Source organism: Giraffa tippelskirchi, chromosome 9, assembly GCF_054371585.1.
Source record: "Giraffa tippelskirchi isolate mGirTip1 chromosome 9, T2T-mGirTip1v1.2.pri, whole genome shotgun sequence".
Classification (NCBI taxonomy): Eukaryota; Metazoa; Chordata; class Mammalia; order Artiodactyla; family Giraffidae; genus Giraffa; species Giraffa tippelskirchi.
This window is the reverse complement of record NC_137283.1, coordinates 112610491-112633397: the sequence shown is the minus strand read 5'-3', so window position 1 is coordinate 112633397 and position 22907 is coordinate 112610491. Positions and strand designations below refer to the sequence as shown.

Below are 22907 nucleotides of genomic sequence, written 5' to 3'. Positions count from 1 at the left end.
TCCTCTGTCTTCCCTCATTCATTCATGGTAGCACATTCTCAACAAATTACATGCAAATAGCAGTTAAAAGCTCTACCTCTAGGGAATCTAAATAAAATAACCATTATGGCTTCCACATCTCATGTTATGAATTTATCCACATTTTCTTTTAGGTTTTTTTTTTTTTACTTTGTATTGTATAATACATTATTGTGTCTGTTACTGATAGTCTCTTGTGTTCTTTCTTCCAAAATATCTTGATTATTGATCAAATTATTAACATAACTGCAAATTATTAGTATAACTATCCATTGCCACACCAACATATGAATAATTTCACCTGAAACATACTTAAAAAACAGAAGGGCAAAATAATAAGATTGTTCTAACACCTAAAGCACAAACAACAAAATAAAAAAGACACAAGCGGGACAACATCAAACTAAAAACTTCTGCACAGGTAAATAAATGTTCAACAAAATAAAAAGTCAATTTATGGAAGAGAGAATATTTGCAAACCACACATATATGATAAGGGGTTAATTTCCAAAATATATAAGGAATTTATACAACTCAATAGCCAAAAATATCCAAGCAATCCAATTACAAAATAGGCAAAGTGAATAGACATTTTCCCAAAGAAGATACTCAAATGACCAACAGACACAAAACAAGAAAGGTGCTTGCATCAGTAATTATCAGGGAAAGGCAAATGAGAAGCACAATGAGATATCACCTCAGACCTTTTAGAAATGTTGTCAAAAAGACAAGAGAAAACAAGTGCTGATGAGCATGAGGAGGAAAGGGAACCCTTGTACACTGTTGGTGGGAATATAAAGCGGTTCAGCCACTACTGGTTCAAAACTACAAAAAACTTTTTAAAAAAATTAAAAATACAAAGAACTACCACATGATCTAGCAATTCTGCATATATATCCAAATGAAATGAAATCTGTATCCTAAAGAGATACCTGCACCTCCTCTGTTCATTGCAGCATTATTCACAATAGCCAAAAACAGAAGTAAAAAATAGCAGATGAATGAATAAAGAAGATTTAATATATATCTATACCAATGTTGATATAGATATATCACTTAGCTTAAAAAAAAGAAGGAAATCTTGCTATTTGCAACAACATGAATGGAACTTGAAGGCATTAAGTGAAATTTGTCAGAGAAAGACAAATACTGTATGATCTTACTTACATATAGAATCTAAAAAAAAATCATAGAAACAGGAAACAGATTGGTTGCTGCCAGAGGCAGGGGTTAAGTGATAGGGGAATTGGTGAAGGAGTCAAAAAAGTACAAACGCTCATTTATATGTTCTGGGGATTTAATATACAGCATAGTATCTATAATTCACAATGCTGCACTAATATTTGAAAGTTGCTAAGAGAGTAAATCTCAAAAATTCTCATCACAAGAAATAAATGCAATTATGTGAGTTGATGGATGTTAACTAAAAGCATTGTGGTGATCATTTCTCAATAAATAAATATATCAAATCATTTTGTTGTACACCTCAAATTTATATGGCATTATATGTCAGTAATATGCCAATAAAGTAAAAAAAAAAATTAAAGCACAAAACAGGTATTGAGATTGAGATTTTTATCAAGTCTTTAAAATGTAGATGCCCCCAAAAAACAACTAAGCTAGCTTAGAGGAAACAGAAATGTATTGACCAATAAAATCCGAGAAATAACTAAACATCCAAATACAAAAAAAAAAGGAAAATATGCAGATAGGTCTTATATGACACTTAAACTATGTACGTTAAAGATGGTAAGGCAGAGTTTATTTAGGACCATCACAATAGGTATGGGGACCATTGCAATGGTATTTATCAGTGGAAGAGATATACTAAGTTCATGTCTGAATATAGCACAGCCAAGTGGGAAAGTCTTCAAGACCTCATAGATTCTCAAGACCTGTGAGGATTCTGACAGGAAAACTCGGGGTCTCAGACATCACCTGGGGAACTGTGCAGGATGAGGAACCTGATCAGACTTTGAGGGTGGTTTGATATCAAAGGTGTGGACTGGGGTCAGGGTGAAAGTGAAAGTGAAACCTGCTCAGTTGTGTCTGACTTTTTGTAACTCCATGGACTGCACAATCCACAGAATTCTCCAGGTCAGAATAATGGAGTGGATAACTGTTCCCTTTTCCAGGGGATCTTCCCAACTCAAGGATTGAACCCAGGTCTCCTGCATTGCAGGTGGATTCTTTACCAGCTGAGCCACCAGGGAAATCCGGGGTTGGGGTAAGATTCTAGTTACACTGACTTTGCAGGGTTCTTGCTAAAACTAGATTTATAAGTGCTCAAATGAGCCTAGGAGGTGTTTCAGGAGCCTGATGAAAGTTTGGTTAAGCAAGAAATCTCTTTCACACTAATTAGCATATCATTAACCAAGGGGCTTACCTCCCTATCTCTTCCCTCAGCATCTCTTTATTGTCTGATTTGTTTCTCTGCAGCCTGGTTTTCTCACATGACATCAACATCCTACATTTTATTTTCCAGCCACCAGGGAAACACTGATACTCTTCATCGGATTCTGTATAGATATATTAAAAAAAAAAACTTATAAAGACATTTGTTCAGCTTAAGATGGATCAGGTTTCTGCCTCTGAACCAATCAAATAAGTCCAGAAATGCCCGTTTCTATGGTTTTACAGGTGCAAGAACAGTTGAGGAGGTGAAGGGGTAGGATGTGTCTTGACTAGAGAGTGACATAGTATTCAATGTTCTCTGTTGTGAGTTCTTCCTCATATGAGTAATTTCCCTATAGCTTTCATCTCTATCTTGTGTGCAACTGACCAGAGTATCTTCTGAAATCCCTAATTAATTTACTTGTGGTTTGAACCAGATGATTTTTCTGTAGGAGCTATCCGGAAGCAATAACACGGCACAGGAAACCAAAACTGATCACCCAGTGCTTAACAGACGAAGAATGTACCAATTCTAAACACTGATCAGTGCTTACATCTTTCTCTTTTATAATAGTCTCACTAAAATATGATTAAAAAACACACACATATCTTTGACTTTTTTGAAGTTTAGTCAGTTGTCTGATGTTAAAAAAAGCACACTCAGAATGCAATTATTTTGACACATTCTTCATATGGTCTGTTTATATTTGAGTCCCAGGCAAAGGTACTATGTATTTAGACTTCCAGAAAGTTCTTTAATTCCTGAAATCCTAGGATTAAAAAGTTACATGATACAAAGTAAAAACTTGTTGAAATGTCTTCATTAAGGTTAAATTAAACAGAAGAAAGTGTTGATTAGATGTAAAGAAAACCTAAATGAGCTGAGTCTATGAGACTGTGAAATAGACTCCCTAAGGGCAGCCTCTCAAAGGAGTCTTCCAAAACTACCCACGCAAAAATTCTTTTAGGCAAAGACTGCAGATTTTTTTCATTACCTAACAATGTTGGAAAAGCAGAACATGTGAACCAGAAAGGAATCTTTCAAAACTACATGGTATTATGATCCTAAGTTTCTATTCTCATCTAAGTAAATTTTATAGTCTTTGACATAAAAATGTCTTTGTAAACTCGGCTGAGAATCAAAAATGCAGTAGTTGGATGCAATCTAAAAAACGACAGAATGATCTCTATTCATTTCCAAGGCAAACCATTCAATATCACAGTAATCCAAGTCTATGCCCTGACCAGTAATGCTGAAGAATCTGAAGTTGAATGGTTCTATGAAGACCTACAAGACCTTCTAGAACTAACACCAAAAAAAAGATGTCCTTTTCATTATAGGGGACTGGAATGCAAAAGTAGGAAGTCAAGAAACACTTGGCAAATCAGAAAAACAAGCAAATTTGGCCATGGAGTACAGAATGAAGCACTGCAAAAGCTAATAGAGTTTTTCCAAGAGTACGCACTGCTCATAGCAAACACCTTCTTCCAACAATAGAAGACTCTACACATGGACATCACCAGATGGTCAACACTGAAATCAGATTGATTATATTCTTTGCAGTGAAAGATGGAGAAGCTATATACAGTTAGCAAAAACAAGACTGAGAGCTGACTGTGGCTCAGATCATGAACTCCTTATTGCCAAATTCAGACTTAAATTGAAGAAAGTAGGGAAAACCACTAGACCATTCAGGTATAACCTAAATCAAATCCCTTACGATTATACAGTGAAAGTGAGAAATAGATTCAAGGGATTAGATCTGATTAGAGTGCCTGAAGAATTATGGATGGAAGTTTATGACACTGTACAGGAGACAGGGTGCAAGACCATCCCCAAGAAAAAGAAAAGCAAAGAAGCAAAACGGCTGTCTGAGGAGGCCTTACAAAAAGCTGTGAAAAGAAGAGAAGCAAAAAGCAAAGGAGAAAAGGAAAGATACACCCATTTGAATGCAGAGTTCCAAAGAATAGCAAGAAAGAGAGACAAGAAAGCCTTCCTCAGTAATCAGTGCAAAGAAATGGAGGAAAACAATAGAATGGGAAAGACTAGAGATCTCTTCAAGAAAATTAGAGATACCAAAGGGACATGTCGTGCAAAGATGGACTCAATAAAGGACAGAAATGGCACGGACTTAACAGAAGCAGAAGATATTAAGAAGAGGTGGCAAGAAAACACAGAAGGACTGTACAAAAGAGATCATGACACAGAAAATCATGATGGTGATCACTCATCTAGAGCCAGGTGTCCTGGAATGCGAAGTCAAGTGGGCCTTAGGAAGCATCACTATGAACAAAGCTAGTGGAGGTGATGGAATTCCAGTTGAGCTATTTCAAATCCTAAAAGATGATGCTGTGAAAGTGCTGCACTCAATATGGCAGCAAATTTGGAAAATTCAGCAGTGGCCACAGGACTGGAAAAGGTCAGTTTTCATTCCAATCCGAAAGAAAAGCAATGCCAAAGAAAGCTCAAACTACTGCACAATTGCATTCATCTCACATGCTAGCATAGCAAAGTGATGCTAAAAATTCTCCAAACCAAGCTTCAACAGTACATGAACCATGAACTTCCAGATGTTCAAGTTGGTTTTAGAAAAGGCAGAGGAACTAGAGATCATAACATCCTTGCCAAAACATCCTTTGGATCTTTGAAAAAGCAAGAGAGTTCCAGAAAAACATCTACTTCGGCGTTATTGAGTAAGCCAAAGCCTTTGACTGTGTGGATCACAACAAACTGTGGCAAATTCTTAAAGAGATGGGAATACTGGACCACCTGACCTGCCTCTTGAGAAATCTGTATGCAGGTCAGGAAGCAACAGTTAGAACTGGACATGGAATAACACGCTGGTTCCATATCGACAAAGGAGTATGTCAAGGCTGTATATTGTCACCCACCTTATTGAAACTTATAAGCAGAGTACATCATGAGAAATGCTGGGCTGGAAGAAGCACAAGCTGGAATCAGGATAGCTGGGAGAAATATCAATAACCTCAGATATGCAGATGACACCACCCTTATGGCAGAACGTGAAGAAGAACTGAAGAGCCTCTTGATGAAAGTGAAAGAGGAGAGTGAAAAAGTTGGCTTAAAACTCAACATTCAGAAAACTAAGATCATGGCATCCATTCCCATCATTTCATGGCAAATAGATAGGGAAACAATGGAAACAGTGACAGACTATTTTGGGGGGGCTCCAAAATCACTGCAAATGGTGACTGCAGCCATGAAATTAAAAGACGCTTACTGCTTGAAAGGAAAGTTATGACCAACCTAGAAAGCATATTAAAAAGCAGAAACATTATTTTGCCAACAAAGGTCCGTCTAGTCAAGGCTATGGCTTTTCCAGTGGTCATGTATGGATGTGAGAGTTGGACAGTGAAGAAAGCTGAGTGCCGCAGAATTGATGCTTTTGAACTGTGGTGTTGGAGAAGACTCTTGAGAGTCCCTTGGACTGCAAGGAGATCCAATCAATCCATCCTAAAGGAGATCAATGCTGGGTGTTCATTGGAAGGATTGATGTTGAAGCTGAAACTCCAATACTTTGGCCACCTCATGCGAAGACTTGACTCATTGTAAAAGACCCTAATGCTGGGAAGGATTGGGGGCGGGAGGAGAAGGGGACAACAGAGGATGAGATGGTTGGATGGCATCACCGACTCGATGGACTTGGGTTTGGGTGGACTCTGGGGGTTGGTGATGGACAGGGAAGCCTGGCGTGCTGCGATTCATGGGGTCGCAAAGAGTCGGACACGACTGAGCGCCTGAACTGGAGTGAAACTTGGCCGTGCTGCCAGTTCTCTACTAGCTCTCGCCATGCTTAGTGAACATGTTAAGAATCAAGACTTGGCTGGAAAATGCTCCCTAAGCCAATGTCCAGTGGCTTAAAATTAGGCCACATTCAAAATTCTAGATAAATTGCATTACCTCTTAACAACTGTTTAAAAAGTCAATCTATTCCCTGCCGCTCTCTAACAATAAATACCTATGGACTGTCTGCTCTTTTAGCCACAGTTTGTAGAATTTTTATCCTTCGATTTTCTTTTGCCCATGGTATCTCACAATTTTCTGAACACTCTAAATAGTTTATAGACTCTGGTCACAGATGTCTACTTATATGTTTTCTGGCTTAATCTATTTATACTTAAGGCTCCTATGTTTCTCTGAAGTGAAGTGAAAGTCACTCAGTCAGGTCCGACTGCGACCTCAGGGACTGTAGCCTGCCAGTCTCCTCTGTCCATGAAATTCTCCAGCTAAGGATACTGGAGTGGGGAGACTTTCCCTTCTCCAGGGGATGTTCCCAACCTAGGGATAGAACCCTGGTCTCCTGCATTGTAGGCAGATTCTTTACCATCTGAGCCACCAGGGAAACGCCCTGTGTTTTTCTCCCATTGGGTAATTGAATACACTTTATTCACTGTCTCTCCTGGATCACAAAACTTTTGACTCTTGCTAATTTCTTGACTCATTTACTAGATTTACTGTAACATCCCACTTACCTTGATTTCTGGGTTCACATACATGTTTGTGGGTTCTCCCCTGCCCACCCCCATGACCTCTGTCTTGTTCTCACTCTTTGTTTCAGAGTTATTTTAATCACATCTTCATGTAGATTATATAATGGGCCAACTGGAAAAAAATGTATAAACTGACTAACGGAAGAATTAACAACTATTTACTGAAAACTTACATATCTCTGCGTTTTGCCACCTAAGAGGTACATATTTCAGATCATACAACATGAAAAAACTGTTAAAGGCCCTTGGGCTAAGAATGCTGCAATGATAGAGTTGTTTTGTTGGTGTGAAGGAAATAAGTTGTTAACAGGAAGCTAGTGACCACAGAAAACAAGCAACAACTTCCCCTGGTAGTTTCTGATAAAATTTCTTAAAAGAAGTACCAATAGAGGATCAAATTACATCATCTGTAAATATATTAGGCTGTGGTCACAGGAAGTTTGTTTTAACAGACAATATATTTAAACTGGGCTAAAGGGGAGATCCAAATAGGGAGTAGAAAATGAGACTATTTCCAAATTTATGCTTGGGAGTATAATTTTGCCCTCCTAGACATAAAAAGAAAACTAGAGAGACTCTTTGGGAGAAACTATTTACATAATGTTTAATTCTAGGAAACACATTCTCACACCATATTATGGCTAACCTCTAGGACACAAGGAACAGCTAAAACAAACTGTGAATACAGTTCCAGTTAGCCAACAACATAATTACCTTTGTCTCTGGTATAAAATAATGCCAAAACTCAGGTCCTAAATATGATGAACTATTTCTCCAGTCCAGTAAACTTCTATACCACTATATAAATGCTTTTTAAACATTAATTATGAGAGTAATATTTTCATTAAATTTATAAAGTAATTGAATTTTATAGATTTCAAGTATTTCTACTTTTAAAATTTTAAATAAGATCTTTCTTATTGTAAAAGCTATATATATTCACTGTAGAAAATTTTGAAAAACATAATTAAAAATATTAATTTTATTTCTTAAATGTAACTATCACTGTATCATCAAATCAATTTGATGATATAAAAGTACTATTATACTACCCAATTAACTTATATATGAATATTTATCCCTCTAGTTATTTATATACAAATTAATTTGGTGATCTAGTCATCTAAATTTCCTGTTTACATTATATATGAAATAATATTTTCCAATATAATTAATGTTCTCTAAAATACAAGTATGATGATTATAAAATATCTATTCTATAGATATGTAATAATTTGTTTTACTTTTCCCCAAACATAGAACACTTAGGATATTTCCAGTTTTGTAGTATAAATACTATGATGATTACCATTTGGAAATTAAATATTCATATACATTTGATTTTTTCTCAGGATAATTTTAGAAGTTTAGTTTAATCAAAAGATACAAATATTTCAGCAATTTTGCTTAATTGTCAAGCTTCCTTCCAAAAGAAATTGTACTGATACAGTCTCCTAGGAGCTGTGGTTAGGGTTGCCTTTTTCCCATTTCTTCACACACTTAATGACAAGTTATCATTTTAAACACCTTATTTTGTAAAAAGAATATTGCATTGTTTAAATCTGTATTGTTTTGATTATTAGAGTTCTCTGGAATTGGCCAGCAAAATTAAAACACAGAATAATAAATAATGCTACTGATTTCAACCTGTTATTTAACACTGTGTCTCATAATGTTATATCATACCATTTTCACCTGCCATTGTATACCTACTAAAACCACATCTTAGTTATAATGCATCTATGGTCATACTCTGGATATGCAATTATAATAATGAAATAATATTTTCCAAAGCATCTTAATTTAAGATGCTTAAATTTAACTGAAATTACATATTTATGGTACATAGAAATACAAAAAAGTTTATATTTCTGGAAACATAGTTTTCCTAAGCATGGAAGATTTATTTTGAATGGACATACTATACCTAAAACTATAAATGTATATACTAGAAATAGTACAGTGTACATTAAAACATATAATACTATATATATAACTATAGAGTAGGTCTTGATATAACATAGTTAGTTCATAAAACACATTATGTCTGCCTGCTTACATTAATCATTACAAAAGAAAAGTGTGAAAGTGAGTCACTCAGTTGTGTCCAACTCTTTGTGACCCCATGGACTGTAGCCCACAAGGCTCCTCTGTCCATGGAATTCTCTAGGCAAGAATGCTGGAGTGGTTTGCCTTTTCCTTCTCCAGGGGATGGTCCCCAACCCAGGACTGAACCCGAGAGTTCAGTCTTCATTTCATGCAGACTCAACCAACTGAGCCACCAGGAGAGCCCAATTACAAAAGAATTTCACTGCTTTTGTCAGTGACTTGATTTATTACTAATAGTACACTCTGATACAACCAAGACCATGGATATTACACATAATTTCATAGAAAGCATCTAAATAGGCTGTACAATGACACTGGAAAGAAAAACAAAAGCATGATTTTGCCCAACCATTGTACTGCACTGTGCAGAGCAATTTCCCTCTGTATTGCACACCTGCTTTCTGGTCCATTAAGTCCTGCTGTCCTTACAAGGAACTGAGGTTGTAATGTCTTTGCCAAATGCATATTTTTAAGAGACCATGCATAACAATTACACATGAATCTACATGTTGCTAACCTCATTTTTATAGTGTTTAGTCTGACTAGAACAGGAAATGGTCATCTTAGAAGATAAATCCCTTAATTGCTTAAAGCTCCACAGTAGTCATTTCCTGATAAGTGTTGCAAGAATTCCCTGTATCTGTGAATTACTATTCTGTTCACTTATACATTCCTAGAAATAGGATCTGATATCATTTTTCATAAAGAAGTGGTATTTGGGAATAATAATGTGCATGTCAGATTTGATTTTATTTTCATGCACATCAAAATTTCACTGCTTTAAACCCCTGCAGTCACCTATCATTACAGTAATTCCAGTTGGCTATTTCTCCCCTTTCACCGATGTGCACAGACCACTTTTCTATGATATTTTCATGGTTTGCAGAACATATCAAGAGTTAGCTAAGAAATCATTTCAACAGTAAACTTCCATTGGGAATGTCAATGAGCTGATGGCATCTTGGACATGCTATCTGCATTTCTGAGCTTTATTTTATTTGCAAGATGAAAAATGTTTTTAAGTGAAAGAAGCATGTGATCTACCTAATGGAACAATAGATTTTTTTTTTTTTTTGGAACAATAGACTTTCATCAGGATATATATGTGTAAAAGACAAAGCAGCTGCTATGAGGAGATTATAAAATGGGGTTCTAGGGCTCTTTGACATATAATTTGAAACCCGGATTTGCACATTTCTTTTACCTTAAAATATTCAATGCAAAGTTTTAGAAAAAGTATCACTATCATAATTCCTTTACTATGAATATATATGTAATTTTCTTTTCACTATCTTGATTTACTGTCAGCTAAAATTAAAGGTTTAAGTTGTCTTGGTGGGTTAATAGAGGTCAGAATGGTCAACTAATTTCCCCCTATGCAAATATGATAATCATTTAAATTTGCAATTATTAAATGACAATATTTCTTAAAATAGCATACACAAAGCTATTTTCTCTCAATGTTGAGAAAATACTGAACAGGGATAAAATATACACTATAAGTCTATTCTTCAAATTCCTAGGAAAGAATGATATTAAAAGAAATTGAATAAATGATGATTCTAACTTCTGATTTAACTTGAAAGAAGACAACTTTTTAAATATTAGTATTTCAAATTTTTGTTTAATGATATTCATTTTAAAGAAATAACCAGAGATATCTCAGTAGATGCCACAATGACTAGATACTAATCTAAACATCATTTGTTTTAGTTTTGCTATACATTTTATTCTGTTCATTCCTTTCTTGTGTTTTCTAACAATACGTTCCTTCCATATTTTATGAACTTAAGATTGTTATTACTAACAGGCAAGGAGAAAAGAAAGCAAGCTCTTCCCAAGGACACAGTCAAGGTACCAAAGGGAAAAATCAACGAGAGAAAGCAACACAATCTGTTCTGTTCCTGCAAAAATATAAAAACATGTTCTCTCTCTGTAAAGGAGACATTAAAACATAGCCCCTAGAAAATCTAAATAGCAAATCCAGCTTCAATATTTAGTTACATTACTTTGTTTATTCTTTGTGAGTTCAGTCTAGTATTGAATTAATTAAATCTACCAAGTCCTTCACATCTCTGTTACAATCAACACATGTAAAATATAATTGGCGAGAAGTTTTCAGTGAATAGAAAAGGAATTACCTGCACTGCTTAACAAAAGTGAAATGAGTAACATTGATGACTAATATCTAAAGCCTGTATCACATAATCATAGTGAGATTTTAAATCACATAATTACTTGGTTAGCACACTGACTCACAGAATTTCCAAACTGTATCAAAATGCTTTGTGATTTAACTTTGGGGAAATATCTCAGGTATATATTGGGGTATGCGTCTATGTACAGAATCAGGTTTTCTGAAAATTGCTTGATGATACATTTCTGCATGTGTGCTAAGTCACTGCAGACGTGTCTGACTCTTTGCAACACTATGGACTCGCTCCAGGCTTCTCTGTCCATCAGATTCTCCAGGCAAGAATACTGGAGTGGGTAGTGCCTTCCTCCAGGGCATCATCCTGACCTAAGGACCAAACCTGTGTCTCTTATGTCTCCTGCACTGACAAGTGAGTTCTTTACGACTAGAACCACCTAAGAAGTCCAATACATGTCTAAATGACATCAAACTACTTGAAAATTGAAGACTCTTAATCATTTAATTTATTGATCCAGTTGACATTAAATACTAATTTCTTGCTTTAATTGAATCTATCAAATATACAGTTTTTTCAAACCAATCATTTCCAACCATAATTTTGTAATGGTCATTAAGTGAAAGTGTTAGTTGCTCAGTCGTGCCCGACTCTTTGTGACTCCATGGACTGCAGCCACCAGGCTCCTCTGTCCCTGGGATTCTCCAGGCAAGGATACTGGAGTGGGTAGCCATTTGCTTCTCCAAGGGATCTTCCCAACCCAGCAATCGAACCCAGGTCTTCTGCACTGCAGGCAGATTCTTTTCTGACTGAGCTACCAATGGTCATAAATACCCATCTAAAATGATCAGAGAATTGTTCCACTGTATAGTATTCAAAATATAACATATGCTACTTTTGCAGGGAATAGAAGGCTAAAATGATCCAAACATTTGCTGGGAGGTAGAAGGGAAGTTGCTAATAGGCACAAATGACTACCAAAAAAAAAAAAAAGACTGAATATTTATCTTATTTAATCTTCTTGACAGTCCTTTGAAATACTATTGTTAAACTGTGCATTTTCTTAGATGCAGTGCTTAAGATTCAGAGAAGTTAAATAATTTACACACTATTCCACACCTCTGATTTGGAGTCAGATAATTTTGACTTGCATATCTGCACCGCTGGTGAGCATATGGGCAACATCATGTGGTGAAGAAATGAAAATGGATCTTAGTCTGAGTTACAAAGAAACCTTTGATAACTGCAGTAACAATTCTGATATCCATGTAGTTTCTACTTTATGTCAATTGTAGTAGTAGTGGTGGTGGTAGTATTAGTGGCTCAGTGGTGTCTGACTCTTTGCAACCCTATGGTCTGTAGCTCGCCAGGCTTCTCTGTCCATGGAATTCTCCAGACAAGAATACTCGAGTCGGTGGCCATTCCCTTCTCCAGGGGATTTTTCTGACCCAGAGATCAAGCCTGGGTCTTCTGCATTGCAAGCAGAATTTTTTACCATCTGAACCACCAGGGAAGCCCTATGTCAACTATATTAACTGAAAAAACTAAGCAAGTATCTGCTCATCACTTAACCAATAGGCATTCACATTCTCCTTTCCCTCAGAGGAAGACGCAAGTTCTCTGGTCCAGGAAGCAGTGTAAGGATGAAGGAAATGAGTCAGCAGGCCTGGACACCAGTCCTGGCCCCAAGCTTGCTACTTGTTTTAAGCTGGCTTACTTTTGAAATCCCTTAGTGACAATTCCCTCATTTAAAAGTGAGAGTAATAATCAGAGAGAATGCATGTGGGAATTAGAAGAAATAGATGGATCATGTTTCTGGTTAAGAATAAATTCAGTTTTGCATCTCTAAACAAAGGTGCAAAATTTAAACTCACATGGAAGAGATACCTATATAGTTTCATCTAGTTTTACATAGTAATTTATAATATGATTATAAAAGAACAAAACAGCACTGAGCAAAACAATGAAAGTATCTTCCAGTGTGATATCTATGGTTTATGGTTGTACAATTTATCAATAAAAGGATCACTATTAATTTAGGAGATATTATTAAAAGCACAATAGAAACCTCCAGGAAATGTTGGATTTTTGTTTTGATTCACAGGGGAGCCCAGATTCCTTATCATTCACAATATGGGCAACCTGTTTAGAGTTAAAATTGTCTTACGATGAATGTGGTGAGTATGATTTGCCAAGATAATTCTACATGAATCTGCAATAGTAGGACCATGGGAAAACTAGTTTCTGATCATCAGGAGCCCATGATGCACATGGTCAACTACAATGTTAACCAATTTTGCTTTAAGTACTGTAATAACAATGTATTTTTTATTGTTACATTAATTTCATGGATTTAATAGTAAAAATTTCTCAGAAGTGAGTGCATTTCCACCTTTTATAATTAAAATTTGAAATAATTGTATTCAAATGTAATATCAAAATAAACGAATCAAAGATTATAATATGGAAAAGGCTAAACTATGGACACAATAAAAAGATCATTGGTTGTCAAGGGCTGAAAGAAGGAGGGTGAACAGGTGAAGCATAGAAGACTTTTTAAGGCAGTAAAACTATTCTGTATGGTGCTGTGATAGTACAACACCAAGAATGAACCCTAATGTACACTGTAGACTTCAGGTGATAATGATGTATCAGTGTAGGTTTGCTTATTATCGTAAATGCTACCACCCTGGTGTATGATGTTGAAGGTAGGGGAAGCTATACATGTGTAGGGGCAGTGGGTTTACGGGAACACTATGCTTTGCTCAATTTAACATTGAACCTAAAACTGCTCTTCTAAAAAAAGTTATTTAAAAGAAAAAAATTAAGATAATCAGAGAAATGTTATAATCTAACTTAATGTAGGAATCCCAGCTCTGTGTATTAGGTGTATTTGCATTAAATAATTTGCATTTATATTTCATGTGTATAAAATTTTAAAATATAAATGGTCAATGAAAATCCAAACATACTCATTCATTAGTCATCTTGGAAATAAAAGTTAATTTACAATGAAATGTATCTAGAGATTAAAATAAAAGATACTGCTAAGTCACCTCAGTCGTGTCCGACTCTGTGCGACCCCATAGATGGCAGCCCAGCAGGCTCTGCCGTCCCTGGGATTCTCCAGGCAAGAACACTGGAGTGGGTTGCCATTTCCTTCTCCAATGCATGAGAGTGAAAAGTGAAAGTGAAGTCACTTAGTCGTGTCCGACTCTTCGCGACCCCATGGACTGCACCCCACCAGGCTCCTCCATCCATGGGATTTTCCAGGCAAGAGTACTGGAGTGGGGTGCCATTGCCTTCTCCGAAATAAAAGATAAATAGTGTAATAAACTTGGGATGGATGTGAATAAACTGTTTATGAGAGCATTAACTACTCTGGAAAATCATTTGGCAGAAGCTACTAAGGTTATACATATAGATGTCCCTTGGCCCCCAAAAAACATAATTGGATTGTGGCCACAGTAGCATTATTTTAGTAGTCAAAATACTGAAACAACCCAAATGTTCACCAAGTGTTCACTTACACAGTAGAAACTATACAGCAACACAGTAAACAAATTTCAGTGACATACAAGAGTATGAATGAGTATCACATATATAACTTTAAGAAAAATAGTCCAGACTTTATTATCCCATATCTATTATGCACAAAGACTACATATATATATATTGTCTAAAGTTTGGCTAGATATTTCTCTTGGTAGGGGCAGTGAGTGCAAGGAGAATGAGGGGAGCCTTGGGAGGTAGGCAATGTTCTGTTTCTTGATCTACATGCTGCTTTATGAGGTGTAAAATATGTGAAAATTTCTCAAGTTGAATATTAATGACACCCTTTTCCCCACATTAGTTGCACAAGATAAAAGAGCAGGAGCACAGAAGTTGAGGTGAAGCCCATTTCAAACTAAAAATTGTGACATTTTTGCAACAATTCTTGCATTCCCACAGCTTAGAGTATTAAATATTGTGAAATAACGGTTGTTATATAACACATTACCTTTGAGTGAATGCCAAAGCTGTCAATTTATCTAAAAATTATAAGAAGCTAATGATGGTCATTATGGAGACTTTCTTTTGCAGAGATACCAAAACATGTAAGCACAAGATGTTTCTCTGAATATTCTTGTTCTCCACCAAATATTTTCACACACATACAAATACACTTAAAGTGTTTCAAGAATTGTTAAGAGGAGTTAAAAGGGGGAAAGATAGCTCTTGAGAAAATTTGACTCCTCAGAAAAAGGACTATACATCAATAGACATGAGTGCCATATGATTAAGTGGTGTCTCTGTGCTAAGATTAACAGTTTTAACTAGTCTTTTTGGAGCTATGTCAATTTTCTATGGTCATTGGTTAATGATTCAATGTTATTAATTTTATACTTAATATAAATGCCTCTAAAACTATTGGTAGGTATCTTTGGTTGTCCAGAAAAGAGAGGAAGATTTATGAAAACATAGTATATTAGGAAAAATCAGTCAGAGAATGGGTAAGTGGAATCAGGAAGAAATGGAGCCAGATAAGTCTAAGATTCCACAAGCAAAATCCCACGGTGCATAGCTCTGGGTATATTGTACGGAACCCCTCAGAGTAGCCTGGATCAAAGCCAGAGACTTGAAGTATTTAAGCTCTCAGGTCTAAAATCTTTGGCTAAAGCCTAGCTTCAAAGGAATATAACATTTTAAGCCTTTTGGGCTCCCTGTGTGCATACACAAAGTCATGGCAGCCTGAGGCAGATTGCTGACCAAGATTCACAGGTTCTGGGTCAGGTGTGCTTAGTAAAGTTATCTGGAGGATTCAGGCAGAGCACCAATGGCATCTTTTGCAGTAGATTCACTTTCATTTAACATAAAAGACAAAATAGAATGTTCTCTTATTAAAATGTTCCTTTGCAAAGCTTTTTTTTCCATGATTACAGATTGTAAATTGAGTTTGGATTTAGAAAAATCAAAATAAAATCAAGAAAGTAAAGGTTTAAAATTTTTGAAAGATTTGAGTCAGAAGTAAAGATTAGAATAAGTTCTTATAGTCTTAAAAGAAGTAAAAAAATTACCTGTAGGTTAGAAAAGAAAGAAAAAAAGCTAAAGAATGGTACAGCTAATCAAAAGAGAAAGTAAAAATACACTGAGAAAAATGAAAATAGAAGTACAATACATCAAAACTTATGGGATGCAGTGAAATCACTTCATAGTGATAAATATCTACATGAAGAAACAAGACAAACCTCAAATAATCTAACTTTATAACTCTGGAGCTAGAAAAAGTAAAACAAATGAAGCTCAAAGTTAGCAGAAGGAAGGAAATAAAGATCAGAGTGGAAATAAATGACATAGAAATGAAAAATACAATAAAAAGATCAATGAAGTTAAGACAAGTTTTCTGAAAGAATAAGCAAAATTGACAAACCTTTAGACTCACAAAGTAAAAAAGAGAGAGGACTCAAATAAAATCAGAAATGAAAGAGGAGACATTACAACAGAAACACAAAGGGTAATAAGAGACTGCTACAAACAATTATACACCAACAAACTGGACAACCTAGGAGACAAGGACAAATGCCTAGAAACATAAAATTTCCCAAGACTAAATCAGAAAGAAAAACCTGAACCGACTGATTACCAGTAACAAAATTAAATCAGTAATCAAAAAAAGTTGGTCCCCAAACAAAAGCTGAGGACCAACTGGCTTCCCTGATGAATACTACCAAATATTCAAAAAATAATACCAATTCCTCTCAAGCTCTTCTGGAAACAGAAAAAGAGGGAACATTTCCATATTCATTTTATGAAACTAGTGCCAGGTAAGTAAGAACATCACAAGAAAATAAAACCACATACCAATATCCTTCATGAATGTAGATGCAAAAATCCTCAGCAAAATATTAACAAACCAAATTAAACAACACATTAAAAGGATCATACAACATAATCAAGTAAGACTTATCCCGCAAATGAAAGGCTATTTCAACATCTGCAAATCAATACTATATATCACCTTAAAGTTCAGTTCAGTTCAGTCGCTCAGCGTGTCTGATTCTTAGCAACCCCATGAATCGCAGCATGAAAACTATATAATCAACTCAGTAGATGCAGAGAAAGCATTTGACAAAAATTTGTCTTCCATTTGTGATTAAAAACTCATCAAAAAATTGTGTATAGAGGGAACATACTTCAACACAATAAACACTGTATATGACAAACCTGCAGCTAATATCATACTCAATGATGAAAAGCTGAAAGAATTTCCTCTAAGACCAGAAGTAAGACAGCAATATCTACTCAACCACCTTCATTCAACGTAGTATTGGAAGTCCTAGCCAGAGCAATTAGGCAACAAAAATAAATAAAAAAGCATCCAAAACAAAAAGGAAGAAGTGAAACTGTCACTATTTGCAGGTGTGTGTGTGTGTGCTCAGTCATGTCTGAATCTTGGTGACCCTGCAGACTGTAGGCCTCCAGGCTCCTCCTCCCAAGGATCAAATGCAAGTCTCCTATGCCTCACGCATTTTGGGTCTCTTGCATTTGCAAGGGGATTCTTACCACAGCACCACCTGGAAAGCCCTATTTGCAGATGACAGCATATTATAGATAGAAAACCCTAAAGACTCCATCAAAAGAACTGTTATCGTCCTAGGTGGCACAGTGATAATGAATCCGCCTGCCAAGGCAGGGGGCACAAGTAATATGGATTCAACCCCTGGGTCAGGAAGATCCCCTTGAGTACGAAATGGCAACGTGCTTCAGTATTCTTGCCTGGAAAATCACCTCATCAGAGGAGCCTGACTGGCTACAGTCCATGGGGTCGCACAGAGTAGGACCTGACTAACTGACTGAGCACACAGAGAGGCATTTACAGATGTTGGCTCATTCAGTCCAGTCCGGTCCACTATACATGAATTCAGTTCAGCTCAGTTGCTAAGCGTGTCTGACTCTTAGCGACCCCATGAATCGCAGCATGCCAGGCCTCCCTAACCATCACCAACTTCCAGAGTCCACCCAAATCCATGTCCATCGTGTCGGTGATGCCATCCAGCAATCTCATCCTCTGTCATCCCCTTCTCCTCCTGCCCCCAATCGTTTCCAGCATCAGGGTCTTTTCCAATGAGTCAACTCTTCGCATGAAGTGGCCAAAGTATTGGAGTTTCAGCTTCAACATCAGTCCTTCCAATGAACACCCAGGACTGATCTCCTTTAGGATGGACTGGTTGGATCTTCTTGAAGTCCAAGGAACTCTCAAGAGTCTTCTCCAACACCACAGTTCAAAAGCATCAATTCTTGGGCGCTCAGCTTTCTTCACCGTCCAACTCTCACACCCATACATGACCACTGGAAAAACCATAGCCTTGACTAGACAGATCTTTGTTGGCAAAAAATGCCTCTGCTTTTAAATATGCTATCTAGGTTGGTGATAACTTTCCTTCCAAGGAGTAAGCGTCTTTTAATTTCATGGCTGCAGTCACCATCTGCAGTGATTTTGGAGCCCAAAAAAATAAAGTCTCACACTGTTTCCCCATCTATTTCCCATAAGGTGATGGGACCAGATGCTATGATCTTAGTTTTCTGAATGTTGAGCTTTAAGCCAACTTTTTCACTCTCCTCTTTCACTTTCATCAAGGGGCTCTTCAGTTCTTCTTCACTTTCTGCCATAAGGGTGGTGTCATCTGCATATCTGAGGTTATTGATATGTCTCCCAGCAATCTTGATTCCAGCTTGTATTTCTTCCAGCCCAGCGTTTCTCATGATGTAGACCACATATAAGTTAAATAAGTAGGGTGACAATATACAGCCTTGATGTACTCCTTTTCCTATTTGGAACCAGTCTGTTGTTCCATGTCCAGTTCTAACTGTTGCTTCCTGACCTGCACACAGGTTTCTCAAGAGACAGGTCAGATGGTCTGGTATTCCCATCTCTTTGAGAATTTTCCACAGTTTATTGTGATCCACACAGTCAAAGGCTTTGGCATAGTCAATAAAGCAGAAATAGATGTTTTTCTGGAACTCTCTTGCTTTTTCGATGATCCAGCAGATGTTGGCAATTTGATCTCTGGTTCCTCTGCCTTTTCTAAAACCAGCTTGAACATCTGGAAGTTCACGGTTCACATATTGCTGAAGCCTGGCTTGGAGAATTTTGAGCATTACTTTACTAGCATGTGAGATGAGTGCAATTGTGTGGTAATTCAAGCATTCTTTGGCATTGCCTTTCTTTGGGACTGGAAGGAAAACTGACCTTTTGCAGTCCTGTGGCCACTGCTGAGTTTTCCAAATTTGCTGGCATATTGAGTGCAACACTTTCACAGCATCATCTTTCAGGATTTGAAAGAGCTCAACTGGAATACCATCACCTCCACTAACATTGTTCGTATTGATGATTTCTAAGGCCCACTTGACTTCACATTCCAGGATGTGAATTCATACATGAATTGCAGGATACTAAATCAATGTACAAAATTCAGTTTCATCTATATATACTAACAGTAAACTATTTGGAAGAAAAATTAAAGAAACAATCCCATTTTCAAATACATAAAAAAGAATAAATTTAACCAAGGAAGTGAGAGTCCTACAATGAAAACCACAAGACACTGATGAAAGAAATTAAATATGGCAAAAATAAATAGAAAGATATTCTATACATATGGATTGTAAGAATTAATATTGTTAAAATGTTCATACTACTCAAAGCAATCTACAGATTCAGTGCAATCCCTGTCAAAATACCAATAGCATTTTTAAGAGACATAGAACAAATAATACTAAAATTTGTATGGAACCACATACAAGACTGTTTAACCAAAGCAATTTTGAGAAAGAAGAAAGCCAGAGACCTCATGCTTCTTGATTTTAAACTATATTATAGAGCTAGGGTAATTAAAGGAGTGTGTTGGCATAAAAAGACACATAGATAAATGAAACAGAAAAGGCCCAGAAATAAACCCACATGGTGTTGCAAAAATTGTACAGATATATGCATAAGAATGAAACTAGACCACTATTTTGTAATGTACACAAAAATTATTGCAAAATAGATTGAAGCCTTGAAGACCTGAAACCATAAAATTCCTAGCAGAAAATAAAGGCAGTAAGCATTTTTACACTGGTCTTAGGGATGGTTTTTTGCATCTAACTCCAAAAGCAAAGGCAACAAAAGCAAAAATAAACAAGTGGGACTATATGAACTAAAAAGCTTCTGCATAGCAAAGGACACTATCAACAAAATGAAAAGACAAATCCACAAAATGAGAGAAAATATTTGCTAGTAATAGGCCTCATAAGAGGTTAATATCCAAAATATATTTAAAAATTCATACAACTCCAAAAACAAATAATAAAAAATAGATTGGAATAGATGTTTTCCAAAGAAAACATATAAATGGCTAACAGACACATGCAAAGGTGCTCAACATCACTAATCAGGGAAATGCAAACCAAAACCACAATGAGATATCAATTCACACCTGTCAGAATGGCTATTATCAAAAAGATATCAAAAAACAAGTGCTGGAGAGGTTGTGGAAAAAGGGAACATTTGCACACTATTGGTAGTAATAAATTAGTGCAGTCACTATGGAAAATAGTATGGAGGTTTCACAAAAAAACTAAAAATAGAACAACTATATACTCCAGAAATTCCAACTCTGGGTATTCATTTGAAGAAAATGAAAACACAAATTTGCAAAGATATAGCCATTCCCATGTTCACTGCAGCATTTCACTGCAATACCCAAGACATGCAAACAACTTAAGTATTCTTTAGAGAGGAATGGGCAAATAATATGTGGTTTATACATACAATGAAGTATTATTCGGCCATAAAAAGAAGGGAATCCTGCCGTTTGCAACAACACAGATAGACATGAAGGGCATATGGTAAGTGAAAAATGCCAAACAGAAAGATGAAAGGCATATGATCTCACTTTTCTGAAGAATTTTAAAAGCAAAACCCTTGAGCTTATTATAAATAGAACAGATTGGTAGTTGCCTGAAGTAGAGGTTAGAGTGTGAGCTGAATGGGTGAAAGGGGTCAAAAATAACAAACTTCTATCTATAATAAATGCCTCATGAGGATATATATACAACATGGTAACTACAGTTAATACTGCTCTATGTCATATTAGAAAACTAAGAAAGTGAATCTTAAAACTTCTCATTACAAGGAAAAATGTAAGTATGTATGGTGATGAATGTTAACTGAACAAAATGTAATCATTTTGGAACACATAAGAATATCAAATCATGTGGTCATATGAAAATAACATGTCAATTATACCTCCACAGAAATTTTTTTGAAGGGTGGTACAATCACTTACCTTGAACCTCTCAGAAAAAAAAGGAGCTTTGCACAAGGGAATAAGAGCAATAACTTTAAAGTAGTTGTGAAGATCCAGGAGAACACCAATGTCATCTTCCAGACCTTTGATCAGTCTCCATCTGTGTGATCTACAGGATAAGGAGAGGATAAGGAGAGCATCTGAGAAGTATAATCCTTCAGTGAAGGGGTGTGTGTGTGTATCTTCAATAAGTGTGTGTATATATATATATATATATATATATATATATATATATAATGCTTCACTTCCCTTCAGAGAGTATGTGAACATGATACTATGCAAAGAGAATTCCTGAGGAACCATGAAGACGTTACTGAGGGAGGAGGGCTAGATAAAATTGAGCCTTGAGGAGAAGACAGAGTCAATGAACAAGAATCTGAGAGAGGCTGGGTGACAAAAGGCTTACATTCGGGATGAAGAGCATGACGGGAATTCATTGTCCCCGGGGTTTTAACTAAATCTTTATGTAGTAGAATCATTTGTATGTAAGAGTAGTGGTAACCAGGCCATAAGAGGTAGGTTGGGGTTGAGGAATGAAGAGGAGGCATGGAAAAAAGGAATCATATCATAATATCACTCTCTTGTTCAGACCATAGCACAGAAAATCAAGGTTGACAGGGCACTTGATTATTATAATAGTTTCCATAAATTAAAATAGCTTTAACATGTTTTTGAGTTTACATAACTAATCTCACTTACAATGATATGTTTTGTCAAATGTGGAGAGGTTACAATATTTTGTATGGCCTGAGAATAGGGGAATTGCAGGGCTCTGAATTCTGAAACTGAGAAGGACCTAAGAGCAGCAGGGTAAGAGGTCACACATGGCCATACATTATGGCTTGGATAAAAAGTGGCTGTGATGGTGACTGCAGCCATGAAATTAAAAGACACTTGCTCTTTGGAAGAAAACCTCTGAAAAACCTAGACAGTGTATTAAAAAGCAGAGACATTGTTTTGCTGACAAAGGTCCATATAGTCAAAGCTATGGTTTTTCCAGTAGTCAAGTATGGATGTGAGAGTTGGACCATAAAGAAGGCTGAGCGCCAAAGAACTGATGCTTTCGATCTGTGGTGTTGAAGAAGACTCTTGAGAGTCCCTTGGCTGCAAGGAGATCAAACCAGTCAATCCTAAAGGAAATTAACTCTGAATATTCACTGGAAGGACTGATGCTGAAGCTTCAATACTTTGACCACCTGATGCGAAGAGCCAACTCATTAGAAAAGACCCTGATGCTGGGAAAGATTGAGGGCAGGAGGAGAAAGGGAGGACAGAGGATAAGATGGTTGGATGGCATCACCGACTCAATAGACATGAGTTCAAGCAAGCTCTGGGAGTTGGTGATGGACAGGGAAGCCTGGCGTGCTGCAGTCATGGGTCACAAAGAGTTGCA

The 22907-nt window shown here is 36.4% G+C and overlaps 1 long non-coding RNA gene across 1 annotated transcript in view; it reads right to left on the bottom strand.

Moving 5' to 3' along the window:
• LOC145521165 (uncharacterized) overlaps positions 1-22843 on the bottom strand; it is a 110669-nt gene extending 87826 nt beyond the window's left edge. Inside the window, exons 1-3 of the long non-coding RNA XR_014065188.1 lie at positions 21921-22843; positions 21494-21623; positions 2405-2537 (exon numbers count right to left, since the gene is read on the bottom strand). This is a non-coding gene — a long non-coding RNA (uncharacterized LOC145521165). The remainder of the gene's footprint in view (positions 1-2404; positions 2538-21493; positions 21624-21920) is intronic.
• Positions 22844-22907: the final 64 nt, after the last annotated feature.